The sequence below is a fragment of the Staurois parvus genome, unplaced genomic scaffold (assembly GCF_062004578.1).
Source record: "Staurois parvus isolate SC_StPar_1 unplaced genomic scaffold, SC_StPar_1.0 ptg000476l, whole genome shotgun sequence".
NCBI lineage: Eukaryota > Metazoa > Chordata > Amphibia > Anura > Ranidae > Staurois > Staurois parvus.
Window position 1 is genome coordinate 336,473 of NW_028318272.1, and position 25,920 is coordinate 362,392.

The following is a 25,920-nucleotide window of genomic DNA, read 5'->3' on the forward strand; positions in this document are numbered from 1 at the left end:
AGTCGTTTTTGTTGTGGGGTGTATTCATTTTGCACCAACTAATTTGAGTAAAACGGAAAATTTTGTAATCTAAATTATATTGTTAGCCTTACTGTCATGTAATGAGAGAAACAAATGTTCTATAAAACTATATATATATATTGTACATTCACATCAGCCCCTAACCCTCAAGAGGCACACAATCTAAGGTCCCATCTCACATTCACACATACACATACTAGGGTCAATTTAGACAGGAACCAATTAACCTACCAACATGTCTTTGGAGTGTGGGAGGAAATTGGAGTACCTGGAGGAAACCCACTCAGGCAGAGAGAGAACATGCAAACTCCAGGCAGGTGGTGCTGTAGTTGGGATTCAAACCAATGACCTTAGTACTGTCATGGGGAAGTCCTAACCATTTAGCCACTGTGCTGCGCGCAAATCACTTTTGTTAAATGAATTTCAAATATTATTAATGAGAACCTTTTATGTTATCCCAGGCTGATAGCTACAATATATATATATATATATATATATATATATATATACACACACACATACATAAAAAATATATCCCAGAAGCGTTGTATACAAAGCCAAAAAAGGGGGAAGGGGAAAGGAAAAAAACACATATTATCTCCTCATAGGATCTGTTGTTCCTTATACATATAAACTGATAGTAGAGCAAAAAAAGGATAGTGTTCCTATAAGGGGATATGTGAATAAAAATTGTTAAAGAGAGCCAACAATCTCATAAGAGATTTATGCACATATTATTATTATTATACAGTATTTATAGAGCGCCAACAGTTCACTCAGCGCTGTACATTACAAAGGGGGACAGAACATGAGACAGTACAGTAACAATACAATGCGATACACGAGGGGTTCGAGGGCCCTGCTCTTTCGAGCTTACACACACACACGCACAGTGAGATACACCTAGTGGGAGGTGTCATATAAAGCATTATGATTAGAGATGAGCGAATCAAACATGACGAAGTGGAATTCGTTCCGAAGATTTGGAAAAATTCTATTCGCGACGAATCCGAAGATTAGCAAACTTCGGATGCACGAATCGAATTTTCCCAAAAATGGCGGCGACATGTGTGGCGACGGAGAAAATGGACAGAGAAGATGGGGCTGGGATCTCTGGGAAGGCGCGCAGACAAGGCGCGCTGACCCATAATGCATTCATGACATGTGATTGCATTAGCCAATCAGCAGCCAGCCAGCACTGTGTAATGGTGGAGCTATAAATCGCGGCCATCTTAGAATTCTCCATTAGCCTCCGGTCATTCAAGAGAGACAGACCTGTGTGTATTAAGGGACAGAGTTAGGGCCACAGAGACTTTAGGGCCACAGAATCGTTACTCAGGGACACAGAATCGTTACTCAGGGACACAGAATCGTTACTCAGGGACACAGCTATCAAAGAATCGAAAATTTAAAGTGACATACACCCTTTTTTTTTGGTGGCTGTCGTGCACAGTTGGTGCTGCAGTTTGCCGATTGTGCAAAATAAACGGACTTTTTGCTTCACAACCACTATTGTACGTTCATAGAGTTAAATCCATTTACAAGCCGGGTGGCGGTAATATTTTTTGGGTGATTAGTGCATTCCAGTGACATAAACGTACAGTTTCCAGCCAACGGCAAGCTGCAATTGACCGATTGTGCTAAATAAACTGACTTTCTGCTTCACAACCACTATTGTACGTTCAAAGAGTTAGATCCATTTACACGCCGGGTGGCGGTAATATTTTTTGGGTGATTAGTGCATTCCAGTGACATAAACGTACAGTTTCCAGCCAACGGCAAGCTGCAATTGACCGATTGTGCTAAATAAACTGACTTTCTGCTTCACAACCACTATTGTACGTTCAAAGAGTTAAATCCATATACACGCTGGGTGGCGGTAATATTTTTTGGGTGATTAGTGCATTCCAGTGACATAAACGTACAGTTTCCAGCCAACGGCAAGCTGCAATTGACCGATTGTGCTAAATAAACTGACTTTCTGCTTCACAACCACTATTGTACGTTCAAAGAGTTAGATCCATTTACACGCCGGCTGGCGGTAATATTTTTTGGGTGATTAGTGCATTCCAGTGACATAAACGTACAGTTTCCAGCCAACGGCAAGCTGCAATTGACCGATTGTGCTAAATAAACGGACTTTCTGCTTCACAACCACTATTGTACGTTCAAAGAGTTAAATCCATTTACACGCCGGCTGGCGGTAATATTTTTTGGGCGATTAGTGCATTCCAGTGACAGAAACGTACAGTTTCCAGCCAACGGCAAGCTGCAATTGACCGATTGTGTACAATAAACTGACTTTCTGCTTCACAACCACTATTGTACGTTCAAAGAGTTAGATCCATTTACACGCCGGGTGGCGGTAATATTTTTTGGGTGATTAGTGCATTCCAGTGACATAAACGTACAGTTTCCAGCCAACGGCAAGCTGCAATTGACCGATTGTGCTAAATAAACTGACTTTCTGCTTCACAACCACTATTGTATGTTCAAAGAGTTAGATCCATTTACACGCCGGGTGGCGGTAATATTTTTTGGGTGATTAGTGCATTCCAGTGACATAAACGTACAGTTTCCAGCCAACGGCAAGCTGCAATTGACCGATTGTGCTAAATAAACTGACTTTCTGCTTCACAACCACTATTGTACGTTCAAAGAGTTAAATCCGGTTTTATTTTTGGGGTGCTTATTGAATTAAAGAGTATGTCAGACAACACGCAGAGGAGTGGCAGAGGAGGCAATGTTTCAGGAGCGAGCAGGCGTGGCAGCAGAGGAAGGGGTCGAGGCAGCACTAGTCGCAGCCAGAGGCCAGTGCTCCCGGTGTCATCCAGCGGTCGTGTCTCCACCGACAACCCTGCCGTCATCGATTGGTTGACTCGGTCGTCTTCCTCTTCCCAGGTCACCTCTGACACCTACAGCCAATGGTCGGTGGGTACGTCAGACACAACCGTTAGTTGGCATGGCCCGGGAGCAAGCCCACTGAAATCACGTGTCCTCGACCTGCCCCTGTCCTTTGGTGTTCCCTCACCAAGCAAAGTATCGCATGCTGTGGGCTCAGCCCCACTGTACAGTGAGGAAGAGCTAACAGAGGGCGGTCAGGAACGGGGGGAGACATCCGCCTCTTCAGCAGCCAGGCGAAGAAATACTGGCGAGGAGAGTGGCTCGGTAGCCGGTCTAGAGACAGGTCTGTCTCCTGACCCACACGCAGCCGAGGGGGCTAGTAGTGATGCGGAGACCCTAATTGATGATGATGAGGCTGATCGCACTTGGCAGCCTCGTCGTCATCAGGCTATTGCTTCCGCATCATCAGGAGAAGAGGGTGCCAGCTTGGCAGCGAGCAAAACAGTCGGTGGGTTGCCCAGGAGGCAGCAGGGTCGCAGCAGTGTCAGTGGAGCCAAACAGCCACGGAGTAGAGCACCAGCTCCACTGCAGCCTACCACCACGGCCAGTAGTGGTGCCGGTGTGCACGGAGAAAGTAGCAGTCAGCCAGTAAGGAGTAGTGGGGGCAAAGTTTCCTACTCGGCGGTGTGGCAATTTTTTGTCAAGCCGCCTGAGGAAGTAAACGTAGCCGTATGTCGACTATGTGGCCAGAAAGTCAAGCGTGGCCAGGGGGCCAATGTTGGGACTACAGCGTTGCGTCAGCATATGCAGCGTCGCCATTCGGTGGCCTGGGAAAACTGTGATAAAGATACGGCGGTTCTGCCTGCCCCAGCCCCCGCTCCATCACCCGCTCCGTTACTTGCTCCGTCACCCGACGTCAATCGCCCTCTATCAGCCAGTCAAGGCTCCAACACCTCTGCTGAGGGGAGTTGTCGCTCGTTGGCATCTTCCGCTCGTTCAGATGCTCCTTCTCCTGCTACTCCTCTTCACGGATTCCGTCAGCAGTCTTTCTTGGAATCCGTTTCCAAGAGACAACAGTTTGCGAGCACGCACCCGACGGTGCAGAAGCTGAACGTCCTCCTGTCCAAGTTGCTGGTGCTGCAGTCCCTCCCTTTCCAAGTGGTGGACTCAGCACCTTTCCGAGAAATGATGGCTTGTGCCGAGCCGCGGTGGAGAGTGCCAAGCCGTCATTTCTTCGCCAAAAAGGCAGTGCCAGCCCTGCATTCACATGTAGAAGAGATGGTGGGCCAGTCTTTGAGCATGTCGGTCTCTGCCAAAGTGCACGGCAGCGCCGACGTGTGGAGCTGTAACTACGGTCAGGGACAGTACATGTCATTTACGGCCCACTGGGTGAACGTGGTGCCGGCACAGCCGCACCAGCAACTTGGACAGGTCACGCCGCTTTTGCCTCCACGTTTGCACGTCCTTGGTCCAGCAAAGATGTCCGCCTCTACCACCTCTTCTTCCGCCGTGTCCTCAGCCGCCACCCCCGTGCCAAGTCCCATTACCCGACCGGCATATCACATGTGCAGGGCGCAACGGTGTCACGCTGTGCTGCACCTGGTATGCCTTGGCGAACGTAGTCACACAGGGGAGGAACTTCTGAGTGTAATGAACAGAGAAATCGACAGATGGCTGTCTCCGCGCAAACTGAAAATAGGAACCATGTTGACCGACAACGGAAAGAACATGGTGTCTGCTCTGCGTCAAGGAAGGTTGTGCCACGTGCCATGCATGGCTCACGTGTTCAATCTGGTTGTCAAGCGGTTCCTAAAATCCACCATCCCACTGCAAGAAATCCTTAAAATGTCACGTAAACTTTGCATGCATTTCATCCATTCCTACACCGCAAAGCACACCCTCCTTGAGCTGCAGCGGCAGAACGGAATTCCACAGCATCGCCTGATCTGCGACGTTGCAACAAGGTGGAATTCAACCCTACATATGTTAGACCGCCTTTACGAACAGCGAAAGGCCATCACCGATTTCCTGATGTTACAAGCGGATAAAGGTACTCCCCTGTGTAACTTAGATGTCAGCCATTGGCAGCTCATGCGTGACACCTGCCGCTTGCTCAGGCCCTTTGAGGAGGCCACGCTATTCGTGAGTCAGCAGGACTATGGGATGAACAACGTCATTCCTCTGTTGCACGTCCTGGAACAAATGCTGTTAACAATGGCTGGTCAGGGTGCGGTAGACGTGGCGCACAGATCTCAACGCCACATGACCCCTGTGGAGGCAGGACAGGAAGAAGAGGAGGAGGTAGAGGAGGACATTGGTGCTCAGGAATTATTGAGTGAAATGGGTGGTTTTTCCACTCAGCGGACAGGAGTGGAGGAGCAGGAGCATCTGGTAGAGGAGGAGGAGGAGACAGAGGACCTAGACGCACCGTGGCAGTATGCTGTGGAGATGGAGGCAGGGAGTCCCTCGCATTCCTTGGCACAAATGGCCCATAGCATGCTCGGTTGCTTGCGTAGTGACAGCCGAATAATAACCATCAGACAGAGGGATGACTTTTGGCTGTCCACCTTGTTGGACCCTCGCTACCGTTCAAAAATGGTGGCCTTTTTCACACCTGCTGAGAGGGAGGCCTTGATAGTCGTCTCCCCACACTGCTGCTGGGGGGACTTTTTAACCTAGGCCTTTGTATGGCCTTCAATTGAAGCTGCTTCCGCTCCGCCACTCTGCCATTGGACTCTTGATAGTCGTCTCCCCACGCTGCTGCTGGGGGGACTTTTTAACATAGGCCTCTGTATGGCCTTTAATTGAAGCTGCTTACGCTCCGCCACTCTGCCATGGGCCTCTTGGGTATCCCAGAAGCTGCTCAGCGGGTCAGGGCAATAAAGCTCCCGGTTCGCAGGTTGTTCCGTCTTATGGATGGAAGTACGACGGTATATGATCTTCTTCGCACCCACGGCATCACCTCATAGAATCTCTGCATTGCATCTGCAATCACAACGCTGACTTCCCGGATCGCCACTCAGCCATTGGACTCTTGATAGTCGTCTCCCCACACTGCTGCTGGGGGGACTTTTTAACCTAGGCCTGTGTATGGCCTTCAATTGAAGCTGCTTCCGCTCCGCCACTCTGCCATTGGACTCTTGATAGTCGTCTCCCCACGCTGCTGCTGGGGGGACTTTTTAACATAGGCCTCTGTATGGCCTTTAATTGAAGCTGCTTACGCTCCGCCACTCTGCCATGGGCCTCTTGGGTATCCCAGAAGCTGCTCAGCGGGTCAGGGCAATAAAGCTCCCGGTTCGCAGGTTGTTCCGTCTTATGGATGGAAGTACGACGGTATATGATCTTCTTCGCACCCACGGCATCACCTCATAGAATCTCTGCATTGCATCTGCAATCACAATGCTGACTTCCCGGATCGCCACTCAGCCATTGGACTCTTGATAGTCGTCTCCCCACACTGCTGCTGGGGGGACTTTTTAACCTAGGCCTGTGTATGGCCTTCAATTGAAGCTGCTTCCGCTCCGCCACTCTGCCATTGGACTCTTGATAGTCGTCTCCCCACGCTGCTGCTGGGGGGACTTTTTAACATAGGCCTCTGTATGGCCTTTAATTGAAGCTGCTTACGCTCCGCCACTCTGCCATGGGCCTCTTGGGTATCCCAGAAGCTGCTCAGCGGGTCAGGGCAATAAAGCTCCCGGTTCGCAGGTTGTTCCGTCTTATGGATGGAAGTACGACGGTATATGATCTTCTTCGCACCCACGGCATCACCTCATAGAATCTCTGCATTGCATCTGCAATCACAACGCTGACTTCCCGGATCGCCACTCAGCCATTGGACTCTTGATAGTCGTCTCCCCACACTGCTGCTGGGGGGACTTTTTAACCTAGGCCTGTGTATGGCCTTAAATTGAAGCTGCTTCCGCTCCGCCACTCTGCCATTGGACTCTTGATAGTCGTCTCCCCACGCTGCTGCTGGGGGGACTTTTTAACCTAGGCCTGTGTATGGCCTTCAATTTAAGCTGCTTACGCTTCGCCACTCTGCCATGGGCCCCTGTACCGCCTCCTCTTGCTGCTGCCAGGTCCAGAGTGTGTCATGGGTCCCTGTACGGCCTCCCATTGCTGCTGACTTCATCGCCAGACTCTGCCATGTGCCACTTTCAGGTCTCCTTACACTGTTGGTGGGTTCCATTTTGTCATAGGGTGCTGTATGGCCTTCCATTGCTGCTGCCTCCACCGCCACCCTGCGCCATGTGCCTCTGTCGTCTGCTCACGCTGCTGACGGCTTTCGCTTTTTAACCTAGGCCTGTGTATGGCTTCAGAATAATGCTGCCTACACCGCCACCCTGCGCCATGTGCCTCTGTCGTCTGCTCATGCTGCTGCCAGGTCCATACTGATTCATGGCCCCCTGTACCGGCTCCTCATGAACGTGGTTCAGCGGGTTTGCATCACTTAACGGCAAATCGTTGACAAACGCTGGGACGTTCAGTGTTGTGCGCATTAAGCCAGACACCAAAGGGCAGCACAGACCTGTTATTACTCGCTCAAGCATGGCTGAACAAAACCAGTCTCTACCACAAATTGGACCCAGACCTGCCCAGGGTCTCGTAAGTAGATTGCACGGAGGAGTAGAGTTCGTTATTGGAATTAACTGTGAGGGACTTTTAAACCTAGGCCTGTGTATGGCCTTCAATTGAAGCTGCTTCTGCTCCGCCACTCTGCCATTGGACTCTTGATAGTCGTCTCCCCACACTGCTGCTGGGGGGACTTTTTAACATAGGCCTCTGTATGGCCTTCAATTTTAGCTGCTTACGCTCTGCCACTCTGCCATGGGCCCCTGTACCGCCTCCTCATGCTGCTGCCAGGCCCGTAATCTGCCATGGGCCCCCGTACCGACTCCTCATGCTGCTGCCAGGCCCGTAATCTGTCATGGGCCCCCGTACCGCCTCCTCATGCTGCTGCCAGGTCCAGAGTGTGTCATGGGTCCCTGTACGGCCTCCCATTGCTGCTGTCTCCATCGCCACACTCTGCCATGTGCCACTTTCAGGTCTCCTCACACTGCTGGTGGGTTCCATTTTGTCATAGGGTGCTGTATGGCCTCCCATTGCTGCTGCCTCCACCGCCACACTGTGGCTCCACACTCTGGTTTTGGCCCCGTGACTGCCCAAATGAGTGAAGTGTGCGGTGATTCTAAGATCGACGGCACTCATCTGCATGTCATACTGACTGACAGTATTATTTCTCTTCCCCAGCAGACTCCAAGGGCATTTAAATTAAAGGTACAGTGTTCTGCACTAATATAAAGGCTCTCTGAAGCCTAGAAACACCCTTTTTATAAGTTAAATTTGCAGCGAATTTATTCGGCTCGAAGCGAATTTATTCGGCGAATTCGGCGAATCAGCCGAACCGAATTTTTGAATAATTCGCTCATCTCTAATTATGATGTTTAAATAAGTAAATGCATGTCCGATCCACACATCCTTAAAACATATTTCTATAAAACACAATGCACCTCCAAGTCTTCATTAAGGCCTTTGGGGGGACAAGGTTGTCAGCTTATAAATCCAGAAGGTTTCCCTTCTGCATAATAAGGCATATCTCCCATTAGCAGTCAGGGAATCTCTAGGTATACACTTAATGGCAACTACATTTAGTAGACCAACTTTTTTTTATTGTAATGAGAAGCAAAGTGACAAGGTATACTGTGCTTATTAAGGCCTTCTTTAACCACTTGCCTACCGGGCACTTCCCCACTGATAGTTGAATGTGAAAAGAATTGCCGGCAACAAATTTTTTTTTAATAAATTGCGTGAGATTCTCCACCATCCAAACCAAGCCTTCAGGGTCTGGTATGGATTTTGAGGGGAACCCCCATGCCAAAATAAAAAAAAAGGGGCACTCATTACTCATTTACATGAGGAGTGTGGTATCTAAGTTCCTTGTGATTGTTAGAGGGCTTCCACATTCTGATATGCCCCCATCTGCAGACCCCTACAACTACTAGACCAGAGTTTTGGGGAAGAGGCCCTTTTCCTCTTCAACAAGGTGTAATCCTTATGCTGAGGGGATTTTGTCCTGGTATAGTTCAGGAGGCCTGTTGCATGCTTGGATAAGGTTCTGGTGGGGTTTTTTTTGGAAAATCATGCTTTATTATTTTTTGCATGGGGTCCCCCCTTAAAATCCATACTAGGGCCAAAGGTCTGGTATAAAAGTTGGGGGAATTTTGTTTTCAGAAGAGCCTGGTATGAATAATGGGGGGAAAGGGGGGGGGGGTACACATGCTGTTTTTTTTTTTTTTGTGGGGATCTGGAATAAAGGTTTGGTATAGATTAAAGTAATCCCCAACTGCTTTGCTTTTCTAAACAGAATAAAGTGCCTTAGAGCTATCTTTTTGCCAGCAATTTAAGGATAGACTTTTCTTCGTAAATGTCAATTTTGCTCTAGTAGGTAGTGTTGGGCTGAATGTTCGACTTGAACACATGAATAATACGGGGGTTCAGTGGGCTGTTTGCCTGTCGTACCCCACAATGCACTACATCCTGACAGTGCATTGTGATTGGCCAAAGCAATGCACCCGTCACGTACCTCACTTGTGAGCCTGATGGCAGGAGGAAGGCCTCTTGTACAGCTCCGGTTCAAGGGCCACTGAAGGTGGAACAGCAACCAGAAGAGCACGGCGGGGTATGAGTGCCTGTTCGGTCCTGTAGTCTGTGCAGGGATTGCTGGCACTTTGCTGGTAGATGGGATGGATGGACCCGCTGCCGGCAGAGCAGGCTGGCAACAGAGTAGGCAGGGAAGCAGGCTGGTAGCAGACTGTATGCAGGGTCAGACAAGCCGGGTCGGTAACAGATGAGCGGAGCACACATGAACAGTAAACAGGAGAATAGTCAGGTCACAAGCCAGGGTCAGTGTTGGTGGGAGCAGATCAGGCAGAATCAGATGGTAGAGGCAGAGTCCAAGAAGCAAGCTGGGGTCAATCACAGGTAATCAGTCACAGGAACAGGATCAGGCACAGGAATACAGGAGGGGGAGCTGCAAATCAGACAGCACAGGCTAATAGTGCTGCTGAGATTAAATAGTCTGATTGGCGCCAACATTAGCAACGGGCTGTTGTGTGTGCATGTGCGCATGCGTGAAAGCAAATGCACACGACTATGAGCAGCAGAACAGGCCCTCGCACATCTGCGCCTGCGCCGCTGTGCATTATGGCTTTGGCCATTCACAGCACAGGATGATGTCACGGGATATTTAAGAATTGTCATCGTGGCTCAGCTGTCAGATGGCTGGAGCCAGCGCCTGGAGCGGAGCAGGTTTGTTTAATTTTTTTTTTTTTTTTCGGGGTGGTGGTGCGGGCATTGTCATTGATGTTGGATCTACTTTCGGGGGGACATATTTATTTATTTTTTAAAGACTGTCTCCTGCCTTTTTTTACACTACACTTTTTTTTGTTTTTGTGAATGAGTACCACATTCACATAGGAGGGGTGGGGTCTGGTGGGGCCATCTTGTTAAAGGGGGCTTCCAGATTCCGATAAGCCCCCGCCCACAGACCCCCACACTCACAGCCCAGGGTTGTGGGGAAGAGGCCCTTGTCCCCATGGTATGGATTTTGGGGGGTCCCCCATGCCATTTTTTTTTTAATTTTGGAGTGGGGGTTCCCCTCAAAATTCATACCAGACCCAAAGGGCTTGGGATGGGAGAGAGGACCCCACAACGTTTTTTTTTTAACTTCTTTTAATTGTCGGGCAATATCGGCAATTCTTTTTACATTCAGCTGTCAGTGGGGAAGCCAGTTGACAGCTGAAACAATAATGAATGTTTCACTACTAAAATACCACATGACTTAATAATATAACTCATGCAGTATTTTAGTAAGTGAGCGGTATCTTACCACATACTCAGATGTGGTAAGATACAACTCAGTAAATTGTTTGTGTTCAAAGTTCGTGGTCGAACATTCTGTAGGTTCTAATGTTTTACCACGAGCTGAAAACAGGGGGGTGTTTGGCACATCACTAGTAGTAGATTGTATAAATTTTATAGATGTGATACTTCATAGGCAGGGTCAGGTCAGGGGGTCCCTAAGCATGTTCTTCAATGCAATCGTACATCACTAATGGATTTAGGTGTCACTAAAATATCTGTTCTTTGCCAAAAATAGAATTTAACCACTTGCCGACTGCCCCATAGCAGATGTACTGCTACATGGTGGCTGTGCAAAATCACTTACTGTATATAAATGCGATTTTGCACTTCCTGATAATGGACTGTGCAAAGCCAGTGCAGTGCAGCACACATAAGAAACAGACAGAACACAGCTCTGCCTATGTAAACAAGGCAGAGCTGTGTCCTGTCAGCGGTGATGTGCTGGATATTCTTTCCCTGCAAAGCAGAGAATAGAATCCAGTACATTACCTAGTGAAAACAGCACACACAGTACACATTACACATAGCTAGGTACGCAGCTAACCCCTTGATCACCCTAGATATTTAACCCTTTCCCAGCCAGAGTCATTAGTACAGGGACCGTGTATATTTTTAGCACTGATCACTGTATTACTGTCACTGGTTACCACAAAGTGTCAGTGTCAGATTGTCCACCGCAATATCGCAGTCCCGCTATAAGTCACTGATCGATGCCAATACTAGTATAAAAAAAAAACCTCCAGTATATATACCATAGTTTGTAGATGCTATAACTTGTGTGCAAACCAATCAATATATTTTTTTACCAACAATATGTAGCAGAATACTTATTGGCATAAATTCGATTTTTTTTAAATATGTTCATTAGATATGTTTTATAGCAGAAAGTAAAAAAAAAAATAGTTTTTTTTCAAAATGTTTGGTCTTTGCCACCAAAAGAAAGCTCTATCTGTGGGAAACAAATGACATAAAATTTCATTTATGTACAGCATAGCATGATCATGTAATTGTCAGGTAAAATAATGCAGTGCCGTATAACAAAAAATGACCTGGTCAGGAAAGGGGGGTCAAGTGGTTAAAAACTGTTTCTTTGCTTTGTTAAATGTCCTTCAGGGCAGTGCTCAACCCCCTGTGCCATCTAGCATATCAGCTTAGAAAAGTATAATTATTGTTTGTAACTCCTATTTTGTCTACTATTGACTTAATTGTGGTTCAAATTCAGCCCCCAAACTTTAGTCATGTTCACCTAACCTGCCGTGAACCAAACCTAGGTATATCTGGCTCATCGCTAAACAGCAACTACAGCTTTTGCTGATACACACAAAAAGATTGGGTTGGGTCCTGACCTGTGAACACAGGTGGGTATACAAGAATATATAGCTGACCACACTGCAATTCACATTATTAAAATACAATCTAGCACTATATAGTAACTTACTTTTGCTACACAGATTGTAAACTCTCACTAATCTACTCCAACACACATGGACAAATAGCTTCTAGACATCCACCTTTTTAACACATAACAAAGTCCCCATTATTGTACCTTCTAAGCCAGCTGACATAAGTTGAAAGCAGGGGTTGACTGACAACTCATGGGGCCCTGGGCAATAGGGGATCATGGGGCCCCTGTGTCCTTGCCCAAACTCAAAAAAGCCTATGAAAAAGGAACCAGGGGCATCTCATGGGACCCCCTACTGACCCCGGGCCCTCGGGCAGTGCCCGAGTTTCCAAATGGTCAGTCCTCCCCTGGTTGAAAGGCCAAGTAGTTATGACCTGAGGAAGGGGAAAGCCCCCGAAATATGTCATCATGGTGATCAGCCTCTTTCCTTTGGTTTAACATGGCATCAGTGCTCTCCTAGACTTCTGTCACCAGCCAATGTTCGGGTGCTCTTCTGCCAGGTGTATAACACCACATTCGGTTCCAGGACATGTGACTTCCAGTGGCGAATGGTGGCAGTAAACACGAACATCATTCTTAGCAGCAAGATACTGAGTTAGTTGCTCCATACTGTCCGGGACCTCAGAGCTGGTCGCAATCGTGCACAGGTCTGCGCATGCGCGGTATGGCCGGCCGCACTAGCGTGCGAGCATTGGGACCTGGGCACCTGCAACGGCAGCGGCAGTCACGCATGCGCACTCGCGATCGTGGACGCACACCTGGCACCAATCAGGGCGCAGGTCGCCCTATGTAAAACAGGACAGGTCTGTGTTCTAATTGCCGTATGGTCTTACCTGTATCCTGTGTTTCCTGTATTGAGATTGCCTTGTTGCCGACCCTGCTTGACCCTGATTTGCTGATTGTCTCCTGTTCTGATCCCTGGCTTGTCTGACTATTCTCCTGTTTAATCCTGCACGCTCCGATCTCCTGTTACCGAACCCGGCTTGTGACCCGTTTATCCTTCTGTCTACTGTTTTGGTACCGTTCTGCCTCCACCGTTACCGGCTCGGCCCGCCCGACTCTGCTCTCGTTACCTCCTCACATCAGGCTCTCACCTGCTATACACCTCCGGTGGTGCTTCTACCACAGCTGGGTGAACCCAGGGGTCGCGACCTGGTCTCAGCCTGCTCCAAGTCCATCCCCACCATCAGGGGCCCTGGTGAACAAGCAGGTTGGGACTTAGATTCCGCGCCTTGGGGGATTTCCGTCTGTGGAACGCTAGAGGCTACCGCCGGCAAGGACATAACAGAACCATACGGCCATGACAGAGTCTGGAGGAGGACCTTCTCCCTGGGAAGAGATGTGCCAACACCTGGTGGGACTCACACAGGCCATGAAAACGCTGGAAGAAGGATATAAGCATCTGGAGGGACAGGTTCAGAGCTTGGCCACACTTGCCCCACAACATCAGACGCGGTGAGTGCCACGGGCTCAGCTGGACCTTCCACTGGAGCAGCATTTTCCATCCCTCCACCAGAACTGTGAGTGCCAACCCCTGAGCTGTTCAATGAGGATCGAGGAAAGTTCAGGGCTTTCCAGAACTCCTGCCAGCTAAATTTTGATCTGCAACCCCGGACCTTCTCATCTGAATCTGTGAAGGTAAGATTTATTATATCCTTGTTGCAGGGTGAGCCCCAGGGATAGGCTCATCGCCTGATGGAGACTCGCCACCCACACCTAAACTCTGTTGCCACCTTCTTCAAGGCAATGGCGCAGCTTTATGATGACCCGCATCAAGCTGCCTCGGCTGAGGCAGCCCTCTATTCCCTACAGCAGGGACACTGGGCTGCAGAGAATTATGCAGCTGAGTTTAGGCGTTGGAGTGGAGACACTCAGTGGAATGACGCAGCCTTGCGCCATCAATTCCGGTTGGGATTGTCTGACCCGCTAAAGGACGAATTGGCAAGAATAGGAGTCCCTGACTCCTTGGAAGACCTAATAGACCGGGCCATCCAGATCGATCGCAGGTTGTGGGAAAGGACACAGGAGAGGTCCAGCCAGGGGCAAAGAACCTCATGGATGCTGCCAAATGTACCAGTCTTGCCAAGGGTCAGTGTCAGCAATCGGAGTCCAGAACCGTCAGAGGGGGCTGAGCCCATGCAGCTCGGTCTGATGCGGTCTTCCCTCTCTATGGAGGAATGTCAGAGACGTTGATCGAACAATCTATGCCTATACTGCGGAGCAGCGGGTCACATGGTGCGCTCCTGTCCTGAAAAGTACAGTAAGTCCTCAGAAAGAAACTAATATATCAGGGATTGGGAATTGTTAGCCATCAAGGCAGCATTAGAAGAATGGCGCTATCTATTAGAGGGAGCCCTACATCCCATTTTGGTCTATACCGACCATAAAAACCTTGAGTATCTGAAGACAGCTAAACACCTCTGTCCACGCCAGGCCAGATGGGCACTATTCTTTGCGAGGTTTAACCTACATATCACCTACCGTCATGGGTCTAGAAACACAAAACCAGATGCTCTCTCCCGGATGTTTGAGGACCCTAGAGAGACACCTCAACCAGATACCATCTTACTGGCAGGTAGCTTCTTATTGCTCCAGTCTGAGCTGTTGTCCAAACTGCAGGCTGCCTCCACCCGGGTTCTTATCTACCTGGAATCTCATTACAGAGCAAGGAAGGTCTCTTTTTGGAGAAGGGAACAGATCCTGGTACCCAAGGAGGCTCAGTCCCTGGTTTTAGGCTATTGCAATGACCATCCACTGGCGGGTCACGTTGGGATACACAAAACCTTAGAATTGGCATGACACACATTTTGGTGGCCAAATATGGCCAAAGATTGTGAAGCGTACGTTAAATCTTGCCCTATCTGCAATCAAAATAAACCCACCAGAGACAGGACTTGGGGCCTGCTGCGACCCTTGCTAATACCTGACCGGCCCTGGAGTATGATCTCCTTAGATTTTATCATGGAAATGCCACCTTTGCAGGATCACACCGTGATCTTTGTAGTGGTAGACCGTCTTTCTAAGATGTCCCACTTCCTTCCACTAGTAAAGACACCATCCGCCTCCGAAACGGCACAGGTTTTCATTAAGGAGATAGTGAGACTTCACGGAGTGCCAAAGGATGTTGTTTTGGAACGGGGAGTTCAATTCACGTCCAAATTCTGGAAGGCGTTATGTGAGGGGTTGGAGATAAAGTTATCGTTTTCTTCAGTGTTTCACCCTGTGGTGGTTTATGTAATAATTTATTCTAATTATGTAGGGTGGTGTCCTTTCCCTTAAACAAAATATTGCAGTGCCTCCAGCCGTTAAAATACGGCAAATATTTAATGAATCAATAATTTGGACACCTTAATAATTTGATCACCACTTAATAATATACCTTGAGTTCTTTTTAGCCATTATGATTTCGTACCATATACACAAAAATTGCCTTTTTAATAAATAAAGAAATACATTTATTTATGTACAAAAATTATATATATATTAATACAAACGCAAAAGACTGGTGATAAATGTATACTTGTACATACAATCAAAAATATAATATACTAATTCTATATACCAAACAACAGATATAGGTAATGGTAAAGATTAAGATTTAAATTTTGTTATAAGTGATAACCTTGTAGTGCTTCAGGAAGTATTTCTATCATTCCGTGGCCATAGGAATGTCAGAAAATCTTCTCTGATAAAATGGCACTATAACCAACTACAAATTAATTAATTCTGCAAGATCTATAATTTCAATCGTAAATCAAATCATTTTTAGCAATAATCATATATATATATATATATATATATATATATATATCTTAATATATCTAAACACCCAATACAAATGCTATCAGTCTATGAAAAATAGGAAATATAAGATACAATATAAACTCTTAGCAGTCTCACCACTCCCCAGAACCTTGAGTTTGAGGATTCCCCCAGTGGGTTGTAGTTGGGGCCTTCAAATGGTCCTCAAGACAAAATAGCAGCTGGACTCCTTCAGCAAAATGGCCACAGGGAGCAAGTGAGAGATAGTGCAGTGGGTTGCAGTTTTTAGGACAAGTGTAGGAGTGTAGAGGTTCAGAAGTTTAGACGTTTAGTAGAAGTTTTTCAGAAGTTTTAAAAGATTGAGAAGTAGTATTAGAAGATATTTAAGTTTTTCATTGTCTTTTTCTCTGGGACTTTGTTTGATCACCTGGAGGCATTTCAATAGTGGTGTGTGTTTCATTGTTCTTCCAAGTTTCTCCCACTCATTGGGTTTTTGTCATCTATGAGAAGGTCACTTGAATTCCAACCAAGAAAGGTTAACCCCTCACAGACAGCTGGGCTTCTTACTTTTGGAATAAAATCATATTTTTAATGAATAGTCCCCCAAAAGTCACTACAACCCACAGACTAACGGGCAGACAGAGCGGACCAATCAGACACTCGAACAATATCTGAGATGTTACACATCATTTCTGCAAGACGACTGGCTGACACTTCTGCCAATGGCGGAATTCGCCTACAATAATGCGAACCATTCTGCCACCAATCAATCCCCATTCTTCGCCAACTATGGGTTCCACCCTACTTTCCTGCCAGACCTGGTTCCAGAAAACTCAGTCCCAGCAACCCAGGAGACCCTAAATTTCTTCACAAGATAAACTATTACAGGAAACAATGGCTAGAGCCCAGGAAGATAGTAAGAAGTTGTTTGGCAGGAGAAGAAAGGGGGAATTGGTCATACACCCCAGGGATCAGGTTTGGTTGTCTACAACCAACCTAAAACTGGCATGTCCGTCAAGGAAATTGGCACCCAAATTTGTGGGGCCTTTCCAAGTAGAACGTAAGGTCAATGAAGTGGCATTTAAACTAGCACTTCTCGAATCCCTTAAAATACATCTGGTTTTCCATGTGTCGCTGCTGAAACCTGCAGTACCAGATCCCTTTTTAGATCACAGATCTAGACCCCCAGAGGCCACAGACATTGATGGGGAAGAGGAATTTGAGGTAGAGGCAATTATGGACTGCAGGAAAAGGGGTGATCAAATGCAATACCTAATCAAGTGGAAAGGCTATGGGCCAGAGGAGAATTCGTGGGAACCTGCTCAAAATGTCCATACTCCCTGATTGATGCGCGAATTCCTTCGCAACCAGCCTCAAAGGGGGAAATGGGTGGGCATCCGGAGGCTGGGTGGGGCAATGTCAGGGACCTTGGAGCTGGCAGCGATCGTGCATGGGTAAGGCCGGCCGGACTAGCGTGCAAGCATTGGGACCTGGGCACCTGCAACGGCAGCGGCGGTCGCGCATGCGCACTCATGATCGCGGACGCACGCCTGGCACCAATCAGGGCGCAGGTCGCCCTATTTAAAACAGGACAGGTCTGTGTTCTAATTGCCGTATGGTCTTACCTGTATCCTGTGTTTCCTGTATTGAGATTGCCTTGTTGCCGACCCTGCTTGACCCTGATTTGCTGATTGTCTCCTGTTCTGATCCCTGGTTTGTCTGACCATTCTCATGTTTAATCCTGCACGTTCCGATCTCCTGTTACCGAACCCGGCTTGTGACCCATTTATCCTTCTGTCTACTGTTTTGGTACCATTCTGCCTCCACCGTTACCGACCCGGCCTGCCCGACTCTGCTCTCGCTACCTCCTCACATCAGGCTCTCAGCTGCTATACACCTCCGGTTCTACAACAGCTGGGTGAACCCCGGGGTCGCAACCTGGTCTCGGCCTGCTCCAAGTCCATCCCCACCATCAGGGGCCCTGGTGAACAAGCAGGTTGGGACATAGATTCCGCGCCTTGGGGGATTCCGGTCTGTGGAAAGCTAGAGGCTACCGCTGGCAGGGACATAACACATACTGGCCAGCAAAAATGTAATGTTATCATCTCTGGAGTCACAGTAACTCCAGCAGTCCCAGTCAATCACTTGAGCTTTCAGCCTATTCATCTTAAAGTGAATCAGGGTGAATTCTCAGTTTTTAGTAATTTCATGTAAGGGTGGCAGTTAATTTAATGGCACTTTTCCACTGTTGTGCTTTGCCTGTATTTTTTCTTTTACAATGGATTTTTTTATAGAATAGACAACGTCAGAGTAACAGTCAGAAACAAGAGCACTGACCAACAACAAATAAAACTTACAAGTTTTCTGGTGAATAGTACAAAAAATGCACAGAAGTATAGACAAGTGCAGCATATGAAGAGATAAAATAAAGCATCACAATTTGCAAAAATGGTGGGCAATTAGAGACCAAAGAATTGGTACACAACGATCAAAGATCAGCACACGATCCGCCTACAAAAGGCAGGAAAGGTGGAACACAGAGCCTCACCTGATGTACACTGGCATTCTGTATCCAGGACCCCCGAGGAAGTCCAACAGATAGATACGGTATTGCTGATGCAGTTCTTTTATTTACAAAAGAAAAAAGGTTATAATGAGCACAAATATCATGAAGACAAACAGAACAAATAGGAAGGGAAAGAAAGAGGGAGAAAAAAAAAGAGAGAAAAAGAAAAAGGGTTCCAGAGGATGCAGCGAAAAAAGTCTCATATCGATAAAAGGGTCTGATCAAATCTAGACGGTTGGGCTACATCAAGCCAGGGACGCCAGATCTGTAAAAACTTTGGATGAGTGTCTAACAACATCAGTTTCTCATTAACCATTATAAAATTCATCCGATTTTTGACTGCTTCGAAGCTGAGGAGGGGGGGTCTTCCAAGCCCTCACAATCATTAGTTTGGTAGGCATAACTAGATGCGATGCCAGCTGCCGCTCAGAACGGAGTAGGTCCACTAATGGTTTAAATAGTAATGCTTCATATGGGTTACATTTAATGTTTGTGTGAAACATAGTGCGAAGAAGGGCATAAACCCTAATCCACAGTCGGCAAACCTTGGGGCATGTCCACCAAATATGGGCCATGGTTCCTGAAAGTATTAAATAAAATATAACTGAATCCATTTTGTATACACTAATACAAGATGCTAGATGTTTGTACACTCTAACAAAACTGTCTATGCCAGCTTCATGTAGAAAAAAGTGTTTTTGCAAACTTTACAAAAAAGGAGATAAGCTTTACTCTCATTTCTGAAAAATTGTAACCACAGCTTGGGCGCTGGGTCAGATTATAGTCATGGTCTGGGCGTTAGACCAGATATGGTGTGACAGATAAGGCAGAAGAGTGCAAATGCAAACCTCATACACATAATTGTTGAGTTAAGGTAAAAATAAAGTACATGTATTTGATTGGATGGTCTGAGGGTGTGTTTGCCCAGAGACTACAGTATAAAAACCCTGATGTTATGCCAATAAAACTAAAGTGTATTGCAATCGCAACTGAGGTAACTTGAGTGCATTCAGTTTCCGAGATCTCGTAGCTGTGTCCAGGTGTGACCATTGGTATCTTGAGGGGGCACCCAAGGAACAGGAAAAGACCACCTACCTACTTGCAGTGTCTATTTGCTGACAACCCCGGAAGCAAATCGGGGAATATGCGGGGATAAAACGGGCCAAACGGGCACGCATGTAATACCATCTGTAAAGGACCTTATAGGCATTTTCTAATATAATTACATTCCTCGAACATTTGCTTGGATCATGATCTGCCAGTCTTGCTGATCCAGACTCCTCCCGAGTTTTGATTGCCATTGCTGATGATAAGAGCGAACCGGGGGCGTTCTGTAAGAAATATGTGCAAAGTAAACAAGAGAGATGAAGCCCAGGGCATGGGGTCTATGTCTGCAAAAAACTTTCAAAAGGGGTCAGCCCATAGGATCCTGAATGCGCATGTATTAATGTATTGATAAAGTGATGGAGTTGAAGGTAGCCAAAGTGCTCCCGCAATGGGATATTGTAAGAAGAAAGCATAGTAGGTGAGTATCTGGGTGGGAGAAAGCAAAGAATGTATGACGTGGAAGCAATGAGCTGGCCACCATGTAAGCTGTCCGGGATTGTCAAGGCCTGGGAGAAATAATGGGTTATGGAGCAAACATAGTAAAGGCAAAGGCAGATGGGGAGAAATGAGACCAGCATAATATTTAATAGAATCCCAAAGTCGAAGTGTGTGCATCAACATCGGGCTGAGGGGTGAAAGGTGATGAATAGGAGGAAGCCACAGCAAAGAAGAGAGTTGTATCGGGTGAGAATCCATCAGATCTACAGTAGCCCAAAAGGGGATATTGCAGGATGCGTGAAGATGAGCTAGGGGAGCAATATTAGCCGCTAAATAGTAAGACTGAAGATTCGGGACGGACAACCCTCCTGCAGTCTTACAGGCAAATAAAATCTGTTTGTTAACTCTAGGTCAAGAGGAGCCCCAGATAAAAGACAGAAGTTTCCACTGATGAATGCGTAATATATGTGAAGGGACAGGGACCGGTAAAACTCAAAACACGTACAATAATTTAGGGAGATAAGTGATACAAATCGCATTAATTCTACTGAACCATGAAAGGGGAAAATGAGTCCAGGAGGACAACATCTCTGTCAAATCCTTATAAACAGAGGGGAAGTAAGCCCGATAAAGTCCCTCATAAGACGGGGTGAGCTTAATCCCCAAATACAACAAGGATGAGAGCCATTGAAAAGGGAAAGAATGCTTTTGGGTCACCAACAATACGGTGAAAGGGTTACAAACATGGCCCTAGATTTGGCAGGATTGACGTGAAGGCCCGAAGGAGCAGCAAAGGAATCCAAAACCAAGAGTAGATTTGGCAGAGTGACCCCCGGATTCATAACTGACTACAATATATCATCAGCAAACAGGGAAAACTTATGTTGAGAGCCGGCAAAATCCAGTCCCTTAATATCAGGATGCATACAAATAGCTTCTGTCAGGGCTTCCAAAGCCAAAATGAATAGTATAGGGGAAAGCGGGCAACCCTGTCTAGTACCCCTACCAATCGGGAACATTGAAGACTCGAATCCATAATATTTAAGTTTTGCTTTGGGGCACGTATATAGCGACGAATTCCAACACAAGAACGAGGGACTGAAACCAAAATGGTGAAGGACCGACATGAGGTAAAGCCAGGATAAAGTGTCAAAAGCCTTATTGATGTCCAAGGATAAAAGCAGCATATCAATTTTGCGAATATGAGCCAACTGTTGCAACTGCAGAACTCATTTGATGGTGTCCTCCGCTTCTCTATGGGGGACAAAACCCCCCTGATCCTTTTTGATCAGCCGAGAAAGAAAGTAATTCAAACGAGTGGCTAAAATTTTACTTAGAATTTTCATGTCAATGTTAATAAGGGAAATTGACATATAATTCACCCAAGAAGAATAGTCTCGATCAGGTTTCAGGATCATAACCACATTAGCAGTCAGCGAATTGGAGGAAAAAGCCGAACCACTCTTCACCATGTTGAACATAGCGGAAAGGTGAGGAGCAAGCACATCAGCTAATTTCTTGTAATACAAAGCCGTGTATCCATCTGGGCCTGGGCGCTTGCTCGACTTCAAATCAGCAATACAATGTAAGACTTCTGATATTTGAATATCCCAGTCTATCAAGTCTTTATGGGCCTGAGTCAAAGTGGGCAAAGACAGGTGAGACAAGAAATAGGAAATAGCCTGGGGATCAGCCCGTGTGTCACAAGTTAGCTTGCAGCCTCTTGTGTGTTTATTCTTACCTCCTTGCTGCTCTTGATTCCTTTACATGTGTGTTTGTCTGTGCTCACCTGTGGGCATCATCTGCTATTCCCTGTGTTTTATGTCCTTCCATTTCATCACTTCCTGGGCCTCCTTCTAGCTGGCTTGTCTATTTAAGACATGCTCAGTCTGTCCCACTTTGCCTGAACAACTTTGTGTTGTTGGAGCTCCCGTGTGTTTCCTGTGTATCCTGTATACCGACCCAGGCTTCGTTACTGACCTTGCTAGTTTCCTGTATTGTCTATCTGTGTACCGACCCCGGCTTTATTCCTGACCTTGCTAATTTTCCGCCTGTCCTGACCTCGGCTTGCCCATTGGATTCCCTGTGTCTTCTCCCTTGCACCCTGCTCCCACTAGCAGTCTCCTCCACCTCAGCTGGGTGTACCTGGGGGCTGCAACCTGAGCCGATATAGAAGCTAGCTGCGATTCAAGCTGACGCTGTTTGTGTTGTCTCTCCCTCCTGCGCCTCATAGCTGTCTGAATAATATGGCCCTGAAGGACATCCTTGTAAGCTTCCCACAGCATCACTGAAGAGGAGACAGAACCCGAGTTAAGTTGAAAATATTCTTAGGATTTGCGCAGAAGATCTGCCTGAACCTCCTTCAGTGAAAGCAGGGAGTCATTCATAATCCAAATGGAGTAGGAAGGCTTACAGAGGAGAGATCAATAAACCTCCAATATAGGGTCGTGACCAGACCACGGTACCATGAGAATAGAAATGGAGCGTACAAGGGAGAGATGTTTACGTAACACAAAGGCGTGGTCAGTTCTAGAGTGGGAATGATGAGGATGAGAATAATGGGTGTAGTCTTTCCCCCCCGGGGTGAATTTCGCACCATACTTCTACCAAGTCCTGGGTTTGTAAAGTATGGGTAAAAGATTTAGCTGCAGCGGAAGGATTAGAGTCCTCCGGGGGGTACTTATCAAGGGTAGGAATTAAGACTGTATTGGAATCCCCCGCCACCAGAAGAGTAGCCCGCTGATGAGTTGCAAGAAGGGAGCAGACATGCGATGAAAAGGGTCCAGGATTGACAATGGGAGCATAATAGTTCAAAATTGTAACATCTACATTCTGAATCAAGCCTTGTAACAAAAGATACCTACCATTTGGGTCAGCAATGCCCTTCACACAAACAAATGGGGTATTTTTGTGGAAAGCAATAAGGACTCCTCTTTGTTTAGTAGGGCCAGTAGCTTGAAAAACCTGAGGAAAGCATGCATCAAAATACTTTGGGTTGGAAGTGGTAGTGTAAGGGACCGCCCGGCGGTACTACTAGCACTCCACTGAATAGGCGTCCCCAGCGCACGGAGTCTAAGTCCCAGGGTGCTTGTTCACCAGGGCCCCTGATGGTGGGGATGGACTTGGAGCTCCCTGAGACCAGGTCGTGACTACCGGGTGCGTCCGTCAGTGGTAGTAGTATGCGCAAGGGGCTCCCACGGGGAAGAGTCTGATGTGAGGAGGTCAGAAGACCCCACTGCACGGGATGGATGGATGGATGAGCAGGGTCAGACGGGCCGGGTCGGTAACAGAGAGGGCGGCAAGGTACAAGGCAGCGGGCATAGAATGGTCGGGTCACACGCCAGGTCAGCAACAGCAGGTCAAATCCAATAGGGGGCATTCAGGAGAGAGGTCAGGCAAAGCAAGGGTCAGAACAGGCGAAAACAGCAAGGTCAGGTTCAATCCGGGTCAATAACTTACAGGGTACAGGTTCACAGGATTCAGAATGCAGGAAAGACCAGAAGGCACTGAATGACAGCTCAGGGTCGTTTAAATATCCCGCCCTGCGCTGCCATTGGTGCCCAGCGGGCGGCCGCGGCTTCTACTGCGCATGCGCGAACTCGAACGCCGCGGCCGGCCCGGAACCAGTGCTCGAGTCCCTGCGCCGGGCGGCATACTGCGCCTGCGCCGGGACCAACGCGGCGGGGATCGAGGGGATCCCTGACAGGTAGAAAAATGAGTTTCCTGCAGACAGGCGATATCCACCTGGCGAGCCCAGAGAAACTTGAATATTTTCACCCGTTTTTGAGGGCAGTTCATTCCCTGAACATTCAGGGATAACCAGTTCAAAAGACATGGCAACCGAAAAGGAAGAAAAGCACCTCCGTCACGATCCCTGGAAACCCTGAAAAAAATTGGTGAAAACACAAAATACACAAGACAAGAGACCAGGGAGAGAAAAAAAGACAGGAAAGAAGAAAAAAAGCAAGAAACCATCAGGTATACATGTAATATTCATTTTACACAATAAGATCAGTACGAATAGCGTAACAACCAACTGTGGGGGATAAACCCACATAAAGGCTGAGAAGTGGGCAGGACAGCTGTCTAGACCACTCACCAGCTCGAAGGGGGACGCGGTAGTCCACCGAAACCACTCGGATTAACTAAAACAGGAAAATGTTTAGCAAACAACTTAGGCTAATTAACTCCATGATCAAGCTGTCTACAAATATTATTAATATTATACAGGATTTATATAGCGCCAAAAGTTAGCTCAGTGCTTTACAATATAACGGTAGACAATACAGCAACAATACAGTTCAATACAAGAGGGATTTGAGGGCCCTGCTCCTTGGAGCTTACAATCTAGGAGGGAGGGGCTAGTGGTACAAATGGTAGTAACTGTGGGGGATGAACTGGTTGGCAGAATAGAAGGTTCCAGTATTAGCTGAGGGCAGGATAGGCTTCCCTGAAGATATAGGTTTTCAGAGATCGCCTAAAAGTGAGCAGAGTAGGTGATAGTCTAATAAATTGGAGTAGAGAGTTCCAGAGGATGGGGGAAGCTCTGGAGAAGTCTTGGAGATGAGCATGGGAGGAGGAGACAAGGGAGCTAGAGAGTAGGAGGTCTTGGCTATAGGAGCTACGATCGGTTAGCAATACAGAGGTGGGGAAACTCCAGGACAGTCAGGGGCATGAGTCCACTCATGGGCCAGCTCGATAAACAGAGTCTCGCCCATGGCAGGAGACCCACATCCAATCCACCCCCGATCAGCAGCATGAATAGATATATCCAAATAGACCTAACACAGCCACAGAGCCGTAGACCTCAGTAAAGGAGGTGATATATCACATCGCCACTCAGGAGCTGGGAGTCAGCTAAAAAAAAGAAAAAGGAGCACCTATGGGCAATGTCGCCAACATTTAAAAAAAATGGAAAAATGTGAGCGCCCAACTGGATACAGAGTGTCAGCTTGTGGAGACTTCCTGGAAACGTTGAGCCTCCAGAGATCGAAGAGCTTGAGTGTTACTTTGACTTGTAGGAGGTGACTTGCTCGAGGACTGGGAGCCCCGCAAACGTGCAGGGACTGCAGTCTCCTCAGCCTGGGCTTGTGTCAGTTCCAATTTCAGTTCCTGAAAATGGTGGCGAAGATCCGTAGGAGAAGAAGCCTGAAACTGACGACCTTGATAGGAGAAAGAGAGCTTGAATGGAAAACCCCATCTGTATTTGATATCAGCGGACTGTAGACTTTGAAGGTAGGGCCTTAGGGTACAACGTTTAGCTATCGTGACTGGAGACAACTGAAGAGTGTTACCCTGGAATTCCAAAGTTGTTTGATTCCGAGCCACCTGTAGTAGGCGCTCTTTAGTACGGTAAAAGTGGAACTTAATGATAATGTCCCTGGTAGGGCCTTCAGTGGGTTTAGGGGCTAAAGCTCTGTAGATACGGATCTCAGGAGCCAGTTCTTAAAAGACAGCGGTAGCAGTGCCCTATAAGTTAGTAATCACTTCCAGAACCCCTTGGATGCAGAGATTATCTCTACGGGCCCTGTTCTCAACATCTTCCAATTTATCTTTTAAAGTATCCAACTCAACATGCAAATCCTCCACTTCCTGTTCGTGACCTTCCAAAACTTGAGTCACCAGACCCATATGTTGTTCTAGTTGATGAGCACAATTGCCCAGTTACTTTAGACCTTTTACCAGATCAGAGGACAGCTTGCGAGAGGCAGTTGTAATCTCTTCCCGCACAATGGAACAGAATTTATGCAATAAAGCTTCAGGATTGTGTTCAAATGCGCTGGTTAAATTAGAGGGAAGCTGATGCTGACTGTCCCCACAAGAGTCACTTGTAAGCCTCGTGGTGTCATCGGGTTCA